Below are 6,318 nucleotides of genomic sequence, written 5' to 3' on the forward strand. Positions count from 1 at the left end.
AGTTCACCCCATTCATTTTCTACAGGGTTCAGTTCAGGGAACTGAGACAGTCATGGCAGAAACTTAATTATGTGCTCAGTGACACATTTTTGTGTTGATTTTGATGTTTGTTTTGGATCAATGTCCTGATGGAAGATCCAACCATGGTCCATTATAAGATTTCTAACAGAAGCAGTCAGGTTTCGATTTTTTTATCTGTTGATATTTGATAGAATCCATGATGTAATGTATCTGAACAAGATGTCCGGACCTCCGGCAGAAAAATAGGCCCAAAACATTGAAGATCCAGCAGTATATTTAACCGTGGACATGGGGTAGTTTGCACCAAGCGGCAACCTCCTGCTCTCTCTTGTGAAGCCAACACGGAAGTGACTTAAACTGTCATTCGTCAACTGTCCGCTAGAGGCTGGCTGCAAAAGGTAGTCAATCCCATAGACTCCCCATGTTAAAATGCCCAACTTTACAGCAGAAAAAAACATGTTTACAGCCTAGTTCAAAAAATGATTTTGGTCTATATAGCTAATTTTGCCCTTCATGACAACTGTGAGGGGGGTGAATGTTTTTATAACTCATCTGTTTAAATTATATTAAGCCTTAAAGTTCTGTATAAGTAAGGGCGCGGCCACTTGAGTGGCAGGTGGATTGCCGCTGCTGTCACCACTGTCGAGCTAGGTGGGCGTGGTTTCAGGAACCAGCTCCGAGCTCCCACCTCTTTGCCCATTTTCGATTATCCGGGAGTGACGCGTGGTGACGTACTGCCAAGATGGCGACGGCCGGCTCCGCCTACTTTAAGCTTCAAAAACGCTCTTCGGAAACCCAGAGGTGGTACCAAGTCATTGTTTTGCAAGTCACAAGTAAGTGTCGAGTCTTTGCATTCAAGTCTCGAGTCAAGTCCCGAGTCAAGACAGATAAGTCCCAAGTCAAGTTCCAAGTCAAGACAGGCAAGTCCAAGTCGAGTTGCAAGTCCTCAGCTGTAGGATTCAAGTCTTAAGTCATTAGTGCTTTTTGCCCAAATTAGTGTCTCAGTATTAATTACCATATAAAATTCATAGTAATTTATATGAGGAAGGCAGGTAGAATATGTTTGACATAGTTCAATTTCACAAGATGGGTGCTCTTAGTAAAACTACTCAAGTTCAGTTTAGGGATTGTGCCAAAATAGGATAAACAGTGAAAAAACCTATGTTATTAGCAACAGAATAGCAAAGACAACATAATTTCATAGAAATAACAGCGGCAACATACTTTGTATGTGTCAGGAATAACACTTTAATAACACAGTAATAACAGTAGAATATGTTTGACATAGTTCAATTTCATGTGAGATGGGTGCTCTTAGTAAAACTAATAGGATAAAAATAGGATAAACAGTGAAAAAACCTATGTTATTAGCAACAGAATAGCAAAGACAACATAATTTCATAGAAATAACAGCGGCAACATACTTTGTATGTGTCAGGAATAACACTTTAATAACACTGACATAACAAAGGAATAACACAGAAATAGTTCAGTAATAACACAGGAATACACAGTAATAACTCAGTAATAACACAGTAATAATGCAGTAATAACACATTAATAACACAGTAATAACAGAAATCATACAGGAATAACACAGTAATAACAAAGTAATAACAGAAATATCTCAGGAATAACAAAATAATAACACAGGAATAACAGAGAATTAACACATTAATAACAGAAATAACACAGGAATAACTCAGTAATAACACAGTAATAATGCAGTAATAACACAGTAATAACAAAGTAATAACAGAAATATCTCAGGAATAACAAAATAATAACACAGGAATAACAGAGAATTAACACATAACAGAAATAACACAGGAATAACTCAGTGACAACAGTAATAACACAGGAATAACTCAGTAATAACACAGGAATAACGCAGTAATAACACATTAATAACACAGTAATAACAGGAATCACACAGGAATAACAGTAATAACAAAGGAATAACAGAAATATCTCAAGAATAACACAGTAATAATACAGGAATAACTCAGTAATAACAGAAATAACAAAATAATAACACAGGAATAACACAGAATTAACACAGGAATAACGCAGAAAAACAGGAATAACACATTAATAACACAGTAATAACACATTAATAACACAGTAATAACACAGGAATAACAAAGAAATAACACAGAAATATCTCAGGAATAGCACAGTAATAACACAGGATTAATACAGGAATAACACAGTAATAACTCAGTAATAGCAGAAATAACAGGAATAACAGAAATAACACAGTAAATACACAGGAATAATTCAGTAATAATACAGGAATAAAACCGTAATAACACAGTAATAACGCAGTAATTACACAGAAATAACACAGTTATAACACAGTTATAACACAGGAATAACGCAGTAATAATACAGGAATAACATAGTAATAACACAGGAATAACACAGTAATAACACATTAATAACACAGTAATAACAGAGAAATAACAGAAATAACATAGGAATAACACAGTAATAACAGAAATAACTCAGGAATAACACAGTAATAACAGAGAAATAACATAGTAATAACAGAAATTATTCAGGAATAACACATTAATAACACAGTAATAACACATTAATAACACAGTAATAAACACAGGAATAACACAGTAATAACGCAGTAATAACAAAATAATAACACATTAATAACACAGATATAACAAGGAATAACACATTAATACAGGACTAACACTGTATTAACTTAGTAATAACACAGTAATAACGCAGTAATAACATAGGAATAACATGGTAATAACACAGGAATAACGGTAATAGGACAGGAACAATTCAGTAATAAAACAGGAATAACACATTAATAACACTAAATAATAGCACAAATAACAGGAATAACACAGTAATAACAGGAATAACACAGTAATAACAGAAATAACACAGGAATAACACAGGAATAACACCGGCTTAACACAGTAATAACACAGAAATAACACAGGAATAACTAAGTAATAGCAGAAATTACAGGAATAACACAGTAATAACAGGAATAACACAGTAATAACAGAAATAACACAGGAATAACACAGGAATAACACCGGCTTAACACAGTAATAACACAGAAATAACACAGGAATAACTAAGTAATAGCAGAAATTACAGGAATAACACAGTAATAACAGGAATAACACAGTAATAACAGAAATAACACAGGAATAACACAGGAATAACACCGGCTTAACACAGTAATAACACAGAAATAACACAGGAATAACGCAGAAAAAACAGGAATAACACATTAATAACACAGTAATGACACATTAATAACACAGTAATAACACATTAATAACACAGTAATAAACACAGGAATAACACAGTAATAACGCAGTAATAACAAAGTAATAACACATTAATAACACAGATATAACAAGGAATAACACAGATATAACAAGGAATAACACATTAATACAGGACTAACACTGTATTAACTTAGTAATAACACAGTAATAACGCAGTAATAACATAGGAATAACATGGTAATAACACAGGAATAACGGTAATAGGACAGGAACAATTCAGTAATAAAACAGGAATAACACATTAATAACACAGTAATAACACAGGAATAACTAAGTAATAGCAGAAATAACAGGAATAACACAGTAATAACAGGAATAACACAGTAATAACAGAAATAACACAGGAAATACACAGGAATAACACAGTAATAACAGCAATAACACAGTAATAACACAGGAATAACAAAGAAATAACACATTAATAACACAGCAATAAAACAGGAATAACACAGTAATAAACACAGGAATTACACAGGCATAGCACAGGAATAACACAGTAATAACACATGAATGACACAGTAATAACAGAAATAACTCAGGAATAACACAGTAATAACACAGGAATAATTCAGTAATTAAATAGGAATAATTCAGTAATAACACAGGAATAACACATTAATAACAGAAATAACACAGGAATAACAGTAATAAGACAGGAACAATTCAGTATTAACACAGAAATAACAGAAATCACACAGGAATAACACAGTAATAAGGAATAACACATTAATAACACAGTAATGACACATTAATAACACAGTAATAACACATTAATAACACAGTAATAAACACAGGAATAACACAGTAATAACGCAGTAATAACAAAGTAATAACACATTAATAACACAGATATAACAAGGAATAACACAGATATAACAAGGAATAACACATTAATACAGGAATAACACTGTATTAACTTAGTAATAACACAGTAATAATGCAGTAATAACATAGGAATAACATGGTAATAACACAGGAATAACGGTAATAGGACAGGAACAATTCTGTAATAAAACAGGAATAACACATTAATAACACAGTAATAACACAGGAATAACACTGTAATAATACAGGAATAAAACAGTAATAACACATTAATAACACAGTAATAACAGAGAAATAACAGTAATAACAGAGAAATAACATAGGAATAACACAGTAATAACAGAAATAACTCAGGAATAACACAGTAATAACAGAGAAATAACATAGTAATAACAGAAATTATTCAGGAATAACACATTAATAACACAGTAATAACACAGGAATAACAAAGTAATAACACAGGAATAACACATTAATAACACCGTAATAACACAGAACGGAAAAACACAGTAATAACACAGGACTAACACAGTGACAACAGAAATAAGGAATAACACTGTAATAATACAGGAATAACACAGTAATGACACATTAATAACACAGTAATAACAGAGAAATAACAGTAATAACAGAGAAATAACATAGTAATAACAGAAATTATTCAGGAATAACACATTAATAACACAGGAATAACACAGGAATAACAAAGTAATAACACAGGAATAAAACATTAATAACACCGTAATAACACCGAACGGAAAAGCACAGTAATAACACAGGACTAACACAGTGACAACAGAAATAACACAGGAATAACACAGGAATAACACAGGAATAACAAAGTAATAACAGAAATTACTCGGGAATAACACAGGAATAACACAGTAATAACACAGGAATAACTAAGTAATAGCAGAAATAACAGGAATAACACAGTAATAACAGGAATAACACAGTAATAACAGAAATAACACAGGAAATACACAGGAATAACACAGTAATAACAGCAATAACACAGTAATAACACAGGAATAACAAATAAATAACACAATAATAAAATAAATAACTCAGGAATAGCACAGTAATAACACAGGATTAATACAGTAATAACACAGAAATAACACAGGAATAACTAAGTAATCGCAGAAATTACAGGAATAACACAGTAATAACAGGAATAACACAGGACATACACAGGAATAACACAGTAATAACAGCAATAACACAGTAATAACACAGGAATAACAGCAAAATACTTTTCACTCCACTACATTTCTATCCAGGTCCTCGAAGTAGAACGTCGTTACTGATTTTTTTCTTCTCTATAATGTGACTTTTTTTTCAGACAGTTTATCAGTAATCACTCTTGTAGGGCTACATGAAGTGATTTCCCAGCATTTTTTGAACACTACCCAGTTGCAAACGTGATATTTATTTACAACAATTCAATAATAAGAAGTTAATATTGTGGTATATATTAGACACAACATTGTCTGATTTTGCTAATATGAAGGTGAAAATATTACCTATAAAGCCACAGAAGAACTGTTGTGCATCTCCTAATAAAACACAATAGGTGTTGGACTTGAAGCAGCACTGCATAGACTGTTCTGTGTGTGACATCAAAGTACCACGAGAGCGATTAGACAGCATTTAAAAAATTATTATTTTTTTTTTGCTGTTTTGCTTTTTTGTTAAAGCAGTGTTGCTGTTGTAAAGTTGTACAGCTACAGTTGTGTTGCTGGGTTTTAAAGCAGGTTTGATTTTTCATACCTCGGGTCTTTAGCGACCTGGGACATCATTCTCTACCCTCTCCCTCCTTCATTTTTTTAAGTTAGACATCAACTTTCTTAGTATTCCTCAATCTATTAATTATAAACAACATAACAAGAAAAAAATAGTAAAATATAAAAGAATGCCAGTTTTCTGATTAATGTTTTGTTAAAAGTGTATAGGGTCGCTAGAGACCCAAGGTTTGTAAATGTGTAAGTATTTTTTCCTGCGCAACTATATTTACATATCTGATGACTCAATATGTGCAATGCATCTTTTTTCCTCAAGGTGGCACTGTTTGATACACAATAATGACGTGACGTTTCACTCATAATTACTGCAGGCATAAAACAAACGAATATCATCA

The sequence above is a fragment of the Sinocyclocheilus grahami genome, unplaced genomic scaffold, assembly GCF_001515645.1.
Source record: "Sinocyclocheilus grahami isolate Dianchi unplaced genomic scaffold, SAMN03320097.WGS_v1.1 scaffold134.1, whole genome shotgun sequence".
In the NCBI taxonomy this organism is placed as follows: Eukaryota; Metazoa; Chordata; class Actinopteri; order Cypriniformes; family Cyprinidae; genus Sinocyclocheilus; species Sinocyclocheilus grahami.